This window comes from Triticum aestivum, chromosome 3A (assembly GCF_018294505.1).
Source record: "Triticum aestivum cultivar Chinese Spring chromosome 3A, IWGSC CS RefSeq v2.1, whole genome shotgun sequence".
Classification (NCBI taxonomy): Eukaryota; Viridiplantae; Streptophyta; class Magnoliopsida; order Poales; family Poaceae; genus Triticum; species Triticum aestivum.
The window spans coordinates 13350823-13362925 of record NC_057800.1 but is presented as its reverse complement, the minus strand read 5'-3'; positions in this window follow the sequence as shown (position 1 = coordinate 13362925).

The window sequence follows — 12103 nt, the reverse complement described above, 5'->3', positions numbered from 1 at the left end:
CGAGTGGGCTATAGCTGCCCTTGAACCACTTTGTGCGAGGGCTCCTCTTCCTCTACCATTTGCATCTCCATCACTTTACTCCCAATGATGTCCCACACATTACGTGTTTCATCATGATGTGTAATTTTTTTTTGGGGGGGAGGGGGGACTCAATCCTATCGTGGGTTGTGAAAATAGGCCTTCCTCTCGAAGGTGCAAACTATCAAGGCCGACTGCCGGCGCTCAGACGAAGACCGGCGCCAAATACTTTAATATGTATTTTTCTCAACATGATGCGTAGGCGGACCGTGTGTTAAATCTGTTGTTGGCCAAACGGGCCATGCTTCGCAGGCCAACCCAGAAGCACGCGTGCCCGGCACGTTTTTTTTTGAGAATTTCGTGCCCGGCACGCGGCTAAACAGGTCGTGCTAGGCTCATGACATGTCTGGGTTGTGCCTGGGCTGCGAGGCGAGGCCTGGCATGGCCCGTTTATTTTTTTCTGATTTTTTATAAAAGAAGTATACAAGTCACCCCCAAATCCAATCTTTGGATACATTACCCCCTGAACTCAAAACCGGGACAAATCACACCCTCAAATTACTAAAACCGGGTTAATATCACCCTTTAGTGCTTTCAATCAAATCTTGAGCGGTTTTTGTCTCCACTCATGCCAATTAGATGCTGACAGGGCAAGAAAACTTTGAATGGGTCCCATTAGCCAGTTCTCCCCTTGCTTCTCCTCCGTCCTCTGTTACCCTTTGTCTCTCACGTAGAGAAAATCCCCACCTCGCCTCTCGCCTCGCCTCTCCTCTCGCCAGTCGCCGGCGCCCCGCCCCGCCCCGCCTCGCCTCTCGCCTTTCGCCGTCAACCAAGCAATGGCGTCTTCAGGGATCTCCTCCACAAGTCGGGTGTCGACCAGCGGAAGCAAGGGCACGCAGGCGCCGTTGCATTCGCCGGTTCGTACTGAAGGAGCAAGTATGCACTGAAGACTGAGAAATCTTGGTCCCAGTTTTGGGGCTGTAGTACTGAAAAATTAGTATGCAGGGGCAAGCAGCCTCGAGTCTATTTTGGAAATTAGTATGCACTGAAAAATTAGTAGTATTTCCTCCCAGTTTTGGGGCTGTAGTACTAGTCATGCAGTTACCGATTCTGAATGCGTGTGCACTTGTTAATCTGTTGCTTCTGGTCTTTTTTTGCTTCTGATCTTGTGAACCCAGGGAGTCGACTGCAGATATTTTCTTTGGCATGATGATCCGCACAATCCATTTGTGAGCATGTTGCTTGGGGATTTGTGTGATGCTGTGTATCGACTGAAGGATCGAGTGAGGAATGAAAATGACTTGCTCAACGCCAGCTTGTCGAAGAACAAGATGTTGGATGTATGTGTGTGATTTGGAAGTCAAGCATCATGGAGAAGTTGCTGTCCTAAAGAAGAAGATTCAGAAACTGCAGTTCTGCCTTGTGGTTGCTTTGTTCTGTTTTGCCATTTCCTTCTTTTGGAAATGATTTACATCATAAAAAAATTAGTTTGTGAATGACTCAATTATGTATGCCCGTTAAGCAAGATTCTGAATGTATGCTGGAGAAGTTGATGTCCTGAATGTATGTTGTACTATGAAAACATGCAGAATTTGTACTGTGTAATGGTATGCAAAATTAAGAATTTGCCCTGAATGTATGTTGTGTTATGAAAACAATCAGGATTTATGTATGTGACAATTCTGATATATAATTGGTGATCAATCCAGAACAAAATAGTATGTGAAAATCCTGATATATAGTTGGTTGGCAGTACAAATATTACATGACTGCAACCGGAGGCCCTACTCCTGATACAAAAAAGACTCCTTAAACATATATATTACATGACATGACTCCTGATACAAAAAGACTTGTTCAACATCAAACTGGAGGCCCTGCTCTGCCTTTCTTAGCTTCCTTGTATGCAGCTAGATTGAAGACACAATGTTGTGGCAAGTTTGTAACTTGTTTAGGTGGAACAAATGGAGTAGCGGCACTTCTCTGAACCTTTGCTGATCTAGGCTTGCTGGCTGGAGCATGCTTGTCATGTTGTGACACAGCCAATGATCTTTGTTGTGACACATGCAACGAGTTTGGTTGTGAACTTGGCTCCCTAATTTGAATGCCTGTAGGTCTTCTGGGCTCATGCACTTGTAGGTCTTGAGCTGCAGCCTTTCCCTTGCTCTGCCTTGCAACTTCTTCAACCTATGACATGTAAAAGTGTACCACGTTAAAACTTATGGACTACATGGATATAGTATGACATGTGACAATGCAGTAATTTTTTTAAATTACTTATGTTCAACACATTACCTTTGATTTCTTTGAATATTCTGCCTCATAGGCTTCTTTTTGTATTTTCCTTTTCCTATACCTTTCTCTGACAATATGTGCATTTCCATGATGCTTATTTGCAACAGCATTATTTGTGCAACTTGTCATGTTATGTCCTGTCCTATTGCATGAGCTGCAGGTGATTTGGCCACCCACCTTGCTCATTTTTGTCCCTTTTGGTGCTTCTCCTTCTTCTCTTTTCCTTTCTTTCCTTGGCCTGCCTGGCATTTTGATGTAACCAGGTGCTTGTGGCCTCACATGATCAGCAACAGGCCAACTTGACTGGCCTTCCAATGGCTCCAACACATACAAGTAAATTTTCTTGTAAGTCTCAATGGAATAGCACTCAGCTATGTATGCATCCAACTGTTGTGAGCTCTTGTATGCAACTTATTGCATGGCAGCAGGGCAGACCAGAAAGCTGCCAATATCTACAAGAACAAACCCAAGTTTGCAAATTCACAGTGTACTTGTATTTCTCATGCTCTAACACCTCGAACCCATCTCTTCCATTCCAGAGCACATGACAATTTCAAGATCTTGCTATATTCTGCTTTAGTTTTTTAAATATGTTAGGACATATGATTCCTGACCATTTCAAACACTTGGTAATGCACTCTTGTATCCTCACCATAATTTTGCATCTTATCCACTCCAGCATAGATATAATAGGTAGATATCTTGATTCCATGATCCAATTGTTGAATGACTCACACATGTTATTGTCAACTGAATCACAATAGCTTCCCAATTTCATGTAAGCCCTACTCCAGTGAATTGGATCTGTGTTCATCATGTCCTTTGCTCCTTCAACCGTGAATTGAGCCAACCTTGCTCTGTTATAGTTGAACAGAGCCTGTTAGGAGCCTTTGCACATCTCCAGAATCTCTTTTGCAAATCTTTGTCATTATGTTTTTTCTTCCAGTTTGAGTAAATGTGCCTTGCACACATCTTGTGTTCTGCTTTTGGAAGAATATCCTCTATAGCCCCTATTAGTCCTTTTTGCTGATCTGAGATGAACACCCACCCATCCCCTTGATTGCTGATTTTGAGGTCTCTGTTTAACTTCTCAACAAACTAGAACCAGGACTGATATGTTTCTTTTTCGACTACAGCCCAAGCTACAGGGTACATCTGATTGTTGGCATCTCTTCCCAAAGCAACAAGTAGCTGACCAAAGCAAGCTCCTTTGAAGAAACATCCATCAAGTCCTATAACCTTTCTACAGCCAGCTAGAAATCCTTTTTTTGATAGCACCAAAGCACATGTAAAACCTCTCAAAAACATGCTCATCATCTTTCACATCATCTGCCAGTTTGATAGCAACAGTGCTACCTGGGTTAGTTCTCAGCAATTCCAATTGGTAGTCAAAAACCAAGGAATATTCTCCTTTGGTGGTATCTTTGTATTTCTCCATCACCAATTTTTTGGCCCTTTTGCATTGTGCAATAGTGACATCTGCAAACATGTCCTTCAAAACAGTTTGCTTCAAGTTTTCCAATTTCCATGTTGGATTTGCTTTTATCAGTGTTGCATACCTCTTAGCAATAACTACAGATGTCACTAATGTGTTGTCTCTTCTTGGAATACAATGATGCTCATCTACAAATGTTGAGACTTGCAACCATTTGTGTCTAGTGGTCCTTGATGCATAAATGACCCACTTACATCCAGGACAAGAACAATATGCTCTAACTTTGTCATGTTCATCTTTGCTGAACAACAAATGCCTGTGAGTTTTAATTCCATGGGAAATCACTGCTTTCTTCATGTGCTCTCTGCTTCGGAAAACCATGCCAAGTTGAAAGTTGGGTTTTTCAGCTTTGCTATCAAACCTAGGCCACTTGCTCTTCCTTCTTACCATAGTGGTACCTCCTTCTCCATCACTTTCTTCATCATAAGAGAAATCATCCTCATCAGAGTCAAAATATGGAGTTTCGAAACCAGCATCCAAATCCTCATCAGATTTACATTGCACTTTATTGTCTTGCATTGTAATTCCACTTCTCTGTCCAAGCTTCTTAGCTCTCTCATTCCTCCTAATCTCTCTTGCAAGTTTTCTCAGTTCCTCTACCTCCGAATCTTCTCCAGAACTGCAATCTGTTGGAAATATGCCCTAGAGGCAATAATAAAAGGATTATTATTATATTTCCTTGTTCATGATAATTGTCTCTTATTCATGCTATAATTGTGTTATCCGGAAATCGTAATACATGTGTGAATACATAGACACCAACATGTCCCTAGTAAGCCTCTAGTTAACTAGCTCGTTGATCAACTGATAGTCATGGTTTCCTGACTATGGACATTGGATGTCATTGATAACGAGATCACATCATTATGAGAATGATGTGATGGACAAGACCCAATCCTAAGCATAGCACAAGATCGTATAATTCGTTTGCTAGAGCTTTTCCAATGTCAAGTACCTTTTCCTTAGACCATGAGATCGTGTAACTCCCGGATACCGTAGGAGTGCTTTGGGTGTACCAAACGTCACAACATAACTGGGTGACTATAAAGGTATACTACGGGTATCTCCGAAAGTGTCTGTTGGGTTGACACGGATCGAGACTGGGATTTGTCACTCCGTATGACGGAGAGGTATCACTGGGCCCACTCGGTAATGCATCATCATAATGAGCTCAATGTAATCAAAGTGTTTGATCACGGGATCATGCATTACGGTACGAGTAAAGTGACTTGCCGGTAACGAGATTGAACGAGGTATTGGGATACCAACGATCGAATCTCGGGCAAGTAAAATATCGATTGACAAAGGGAATTGTATACAGGATTGATTGAATCCTCGACGTCGTGGTTCATCCGATGAGATCATCGAGGAGTATGTGGGAGCCAACATGGGTATCCAGATCCCGCTATTGGTTATTGGCCGGAGAGGCGTCTCGGTCATGTCTGCATATCTCCCGAACCTGTAGGGTCTACACACTTAAGGTTCGGTGACGCTAGGGTTGTAGAGATATGAGTATGCAGTAATCCGAAAGTTGTTCGAAGTCCCGGATGAGATCCCGGACGTCACGAGGAGTTCCGGAATGGTCCGGAGGTGAAGAATTATATATAGGAAGTGCAGTTTCGGCCATCGGGGAAGTTTCGGGGGTCACCGGTATTGTACCGGGACCACCGGATGGGTCCCGGGGGTCCACCGGGTGGGGCCACCCATCCCGGAGGGCCCCATGGGCTGAAGTGGGAGGGGGAACCAGCCCATAGTGGGCTAGTGCGCCCCTCTTGGCCCACCCCCTGCGCCTAGGGTTGGAAACCCTAGGGTGGGGGGGCACCCCACTTGCCTTGGGGGGTACTCCACCCCCCTGGCCGCCGCCCCCCTTGGGAGATCTGATCTCCAAGGGCCGGTGCCCCCCCAGGGGGCCTATATAAAGGGGGAGGGAGGGGCAGTCGCACCCTTAAGCCTTGGCGCCTCCCTCTCCCCTGCTACACCTCTCCCTCTCGCAGAAGCTCGGCGAAGCCCTGCTGCGGTGACTGCTGCATCCACCACAACGCCGTCGTGCTGCTGGATCTTCATCAACCTCTCCTTCCCCCTTGCTGGATCAAGAAGGAGGAGACGTCACGCTGACCGTACGTGTGTTGAACGCGGAGGTGTCGTCCATTCGGCGCTAGGATCTCCGATGATTTGGATCACGTCGAGTACGACTCCCTCATCCCCGTTCTTTGAACGCTTCCGCTCGTGATCTACAAAGGTATGTAGATGCAATCTGAATACTCGTTGCTAGATGAACTCATAGATGGATCTTGGTGAAACCGTAGGAAAACTTTTGTTTTCTGCAACGTTCCCCAATAGTGGCATCATGAGCTAGGTCTATGCGTAGTTCTCTTTGCACGAGTAGAACACAATTGTTGTGGGCGTAGATGTTGTCAACTTTCTTGGCGCTACTAGTCTTATTTTGCTTCAGCGTTATTGTGAGATGAAGCGGCCCGGACCAACCTTACACATATGCTTACGTGAGACCGGTTCCACCGACTGACATGCACTAGTTGCATAAGGTGGCTGGCGGGTGTCTGTCTCTCCCACTTTAGTTGGAGCGGATTTGACGAAAAGGGTCCTTATGAAGGGTAAATAGAAGTTGACAAATCACGTTGTGGCTTTCACGTAGGTAAGAAAACGTTCTTGCTAGAACCCTATTGCAGCCACGTAAAACTTGCAACAACAATTAGAGGACGTCTAACTTGTTTTTGCAGCAAGTGCTTTGTGATATGATATGGCCAAAGTTGTAATGAATGATGAATGATATATATGTGATGTATGAGATCATGTTCATGTAATAGGAATCACAACTTGCATGTCGATGAGTATGACAACTGGCAGGAGCCATATGAGTTGTCATTATTTTTTGTATGACCTGCGTGTCATTGGAAACGCCATGTAAATTACTTTACTTTATTGCTAAACGTGTTAGCCATAGTAGTAGAAGTAATAGTTGGCGAGCAACTTCATGGAGACACGATAATGGAGATCATGATGATGGAGATCATGGTGTCATGCCGGTGACAAGATGATCATGGAGCCCCAAGATGGAGATCAAAGGAGCAATATGATATTGGCCATATCATGTCACTATTATTATTTGATTGCATATGATGTTTATCATGTTTTTGCATCTTGTTCACTTAGAACGACGGTAGTAAATAAGATGATCCCTCATAACAATTTCAAGAAAGTGTTCCCCCTAACTGTGCGCCGTTGCGACAGTTCGTTGTTTCGAAGCACCACGTGATGATCGGGTGTGAAAGATTCCAACGTTCACATACAACGGGTGTAAGACAATTTACACATGCAAACACTTAGGTTGACTTGACGAGCCTAGCATGTACAGACATGGCCTCGGAACACAAGAGACCGAAAGGTCGAACATGAGTCGTATGGAAGATATGATCAACATGGAGATGTTCACCGATGATGACTAGTCCGTCTCACGTGATGATCGGACATGGCCTAGTCGAGTCGGATCATGTATCACTTAGATGACTAGAGGGATGTCTAATCTGAGTGGGAGTTCATTAAATAATTTGATTAGATGAACTTAATTATCATGAACTTAGTCTAAAATCTTTGCATAAATGTCTTGTAGATCAAATGGCCAACGCTAATGTCAACCTCAACTTCAACACGTTCCTAGAGAAAACCAAGCTGAAAGGCGATGGCAACAACTATACGGACTGGGTCCGAAACCTGAGGATCATCCTCATAGCTGCCAGGAAACAATATGTCCTAGAAGCACCTCTAGGTGATGCACCCGTTCCAGAGAACCAAGACGTTATGAACGCTTGGCAGCAGCGTGCTGATGATTACTCCCTCGTTCAGTGCGGCATGCTTTACAGCTTAGGACCGGGGCTCCAAAAGCGTTTTGAGCAACACGAAGCATATGAGATGTTCGAAGAGCTGAAAATGGTTTTCCAAGCTCATGCCCGGGTCGAGAGATATGAAGTCTCCGACAAGTTCTACAACTGTAAGATGGAGGAAAATAGTTCTGTTAGTGAACACATACTCAAGATGTCTGGGTTGCACAACCGCTTGACTCAGCTGGAGATTAACCTCCCAGACAAGGCGGTCATTGACAGAATCCTTCAGTCGCTCCCACCTAGCTACAAGAGCTTTGTGATGAACTACAATATGCAGGGGATGGTAAAGACCATTCCTGAGGTATTTGCTATGCTGAAATCAGCGGAGGTAGAAATCAAAAAGGAACATCAAGTGTTGATGGTCAATAAAACCACCAAGTTCAAGAAAGGCAAGGGTAAGAAGAACTTCAAGAAGGACGGCAAGGATGTTGCCGTGCCCGGTAAGCAAGTTGCCGGGAAGAAGTCAAAGAATGGACTCAAGCCTGAGACTGAGTGCTTTTATTGCAAAGGGAAGGGTCACTGGAAGCGGAACTGCCCCAAATACTTAGCGGACAAGAAGGCCGGCAACACTAAAGGTATATGTGATATACATGTAATTGATGTGTACCTTACCAGTGCTCGTAGTAGCTCCTGGGTATTTGATACCGGTGCAGTTGCTCACATTTGTAACTCAAAACAGGAGCTGTGGAATAAGCGGAGACTGGCGAAGGACGAGGTGACGATGCGCGTCGGGAATGGTTCAAAGGTCAATGTGATCGCCGTCGGCATGCTACCTCTACATTTACCTACGGGATTAGTTTTAAACCTCAATAATTGTTATTTGGTGCCAAGTTTGAGCATGAACATTGTATCTGGATCTCGTTTAATACGAGATGGCTACTCATTTAAATCCGAGAATAATGATTGTTCTATTTATATGAGTGATATGTTTTATGGTCATGCTCCAATGGTTAATGGTTTATTCTTAATGAATCTCGTACGTGATAATACACATATTCATAGTGTGAATACCAAAAGATGTAAAATTGATAACGATAGTCCCACATACTTGTGGCACTGCCGCCTTGGTCACATTGGTGTCAAGCGCATGAAGAAGCTCCATACTGATGGACTTTTAGAGTCTCTCGATTATGAATCATTTGACACATGCGAACCATGGCTCATGGGCAAAATGACCAAGACTCCGTTCTCCGGAACAATGGAGCGAGCAACCAACTTATTGGAAATCATACATACTGATGTGTGCGGTCCAATGAGTGTTGAGGCTCGCGGAGGATATCGTTATGTTCTCACTCTCACGGATGACTTGAGTAGATATGGGTATGTCTACTTGATGAAACACAAGTCTGAGACCTTTGAAAAGTTCAAAGAATTTCAGAATGAGGTAGAGAATCAACGTGACCGAAAAATAAAGTTCTTACGATCAGATCGTGGAGGAGAATATTTAAGTCACGAATTTGGCACACACTTAAGGAAATGTGGAATCGTTTCACAACTCACGCCGCCGCCTGGAACACCTCAATGTAACGGTGTGTCCGAACGTCGTAATCGCACTCTATTGGATATGGTGCGATCTATGATGTCTCTTATTGATTTACCGCTATCATTTTGGGGATACGCTCTAGAGACAGCTACATTCACTTTAAATAGGGCATCGTCTAAATCCGTTGAGACGACACCGTATGAATTATGGTTTGGGAAGAAACCTAAGCTGCCATTTCTAAAAGTTTGGGGATGCGATGCTTATGTCAAGAAACTTCAACTTGAAAAGCTCGAACCCAAGTCGGAGAAATGCGTCTTCATAGGATACCCTAAGGAAATCATTGGGTATACCTTCTACCTAAGATCCGAAGGCAAGATCTTTGTTGCCAAGAACGGATCCTTTCTGGAGAAAGAGTTTCTCTCGAAAGAAGTAAGTGGGAGGAAAGTGGAACTTGATGAAGTATTACCTCTTGAACCGGAGAGTAGCGCAACTCAAGAAAATGTTTCTGTGGTGCCTCCACCGGTTAGAGAGGAGGTTAATGATGATGATCATGAAACTTCAGATCAAGTTACTACTGAACTTCGTAGGTCCACAAGGACACGTTCCGCACTAGAGTGGTACGGCAACCCTGTCCTGGAGATCATGTTGTTAGACAACGGTGAACCTTCGAACTATGAAGAAGCGATGGCGGGCCCAGATTCCAACAAATGGCTAGAGGCCATGCAATCCGAGATAGGATCCATGTATGAAAACAAAGTATGGACTTTGACAGACTTGCCCGATGATCGGCGAGCAATAGAAAACAAATGGATCTTTAAGAAGAAGACGGACGCGGATGGTAATGTGACCATCTATAAAGCTCGACTTGTCGCTAAGGGTTATCGGCAAGTTCAAGGGGTTGACTACGATGAGACTTTCTCTCCCGTAGCGAAGCTGAAGTCCGTCCGAATCATGTTAGCAATTGCCGCATACGATGATTATGAGATATGGCAAATGGACGTCAAAACGGCATTCCTTAACGGTTATCTTAAGGAAGAACTGTATATGATGCAGCCAGAAGGTTTTGTCGACCCTAAGAATGCTAACAAGGTATGCAAGCTCCAGCGATCCATTTATGGGCTGGTGCAAGCATCTCGGAGTTGGAACATTCGCTTTGATGAGATGATCAAGGCGTTTGGGTTTATGCAGACTTATGGAGAAGCCTGCGTTTACAAGAAAGTGAGTGGGAGCTCTGTAGCATTTCTCATATTATATGTAGATGACATACTTTTGATGGGAAATGATATAGAACTTTTGGACAGCATTAATGCCTACTTAAATAAGAGTTTTTCAATGAAGGACCTTGGAGAAGCTGCTTGTTTATTAGGCATCAAGATCTATAGAGATAGATCAAGACGCCTCATAGGTCTTTCACAAAGCACATACCTTGAAAAGATATTGAAGAAGTTCAATATGGATCAGTCTAAGAAGGGGTTCTTGCCTATGTTGCAAGGTGTGAAATTGAGCTCAGCTCAATGTCCGACCATGGCAGAAGATATAGAAGAGATGAGTGTCATCCCCTATGCCTCGGCCATAGGGTCTATTATGTATGCCATGCTGTGTACCAGACCTGATGTAAACCTTGCCGTAAGTTTGATAGGTAGGTACCAAAGTAATCCCGGCAAGGAACACTGGACAGAGGTCAAGAATATCCTGAAGTACCTGAAAAGGACTAAGGACATGTTTCTCGTTTATGGAGGTGACGAAGAGCTCGTCGTAAAAGGTTACGTCGACGCTAGCTTCGACACAGATCTGGATGACTCTAAGTCACAAACCGGATACATGTATATGTTGAATGGTGGAGTAGTAAGCTGGTGCAGCTGCAAGCAGAGCATCGTGGCGGGATCTACATGTGAAGCGGAGTACATGGCAGCCTCGGAGGCAGCGCATGAAGCAATCTGGGTGAAGGAGTTCATCACCGACCTAGGAGTCATACCCAATGCGTCGGGGCCGATCAAACTCTTCTGTGACAACACTGGAGCTATTGCACTTGCCAAGGAGCCCAGGTTTCACAAGAAGAACAGGCACATCAAGCGTCGTTTCAACTCCATTCGTGAAAATGTTCAAGATGGAGACATAGAAATTTGCAAAGTGCATACAGATCTGAATGTCGCAGATCTGTTGACTAAACCTCTCCCTAGAGCAAAACATGATCAACAGCAGAACTCTATGGGTGTTCGATTCATCACAATGTAACTAGATTATTGACTCTAGTGCAAGTGGGAGAATGTTGGAAATATGCCCTAGAGGCAATAATAAAAGGATTATTATTATATTTCCTTGTTCATGATAATTGTCTCTTATTCATGCTATAATTGTGTTATCCGGAAATCATAATACATGTGTGAATACATAGACACCAACATGTCCCTAGTAAGCCTCTAGTTAACTAGCTCGTTGATCAACTGATAGTCATGGTTTGTTGACTATGGACATTGGATGTCATTGATAACAAGATCACATCATTAGGAGAATGATGTGATGGACAAGACCCAATCCTAAGCATAGCACAAGATCGTATAATTCGTTTGCTAGAGCTTTTCCAATGTCAAGTATCTTTTCCTTAGACCATGAGATCGTGTAACTCCCGGATACCGTAGGAGTGCTTTGGGTGTACCAAACGTCACAACGTAACTGGGTGACTATAAAGGTATACTACGGGTATCTCCGAAAGTGTCTGTTGGGTTGACACGGATCGAGACTGGGATTTGTCACTCCGTATGACGAAGAGGTATCACTGGGCCCACTCGGTAATGCATCATCATAATGAGCTCAATGTAATCAAAGTGTTTGATCACGGGATCATGCATTACGGTACGAGTAAAGTGACTTGCCGGTAACGAGATTGAACGAGGTATTGGGATACCAACGATC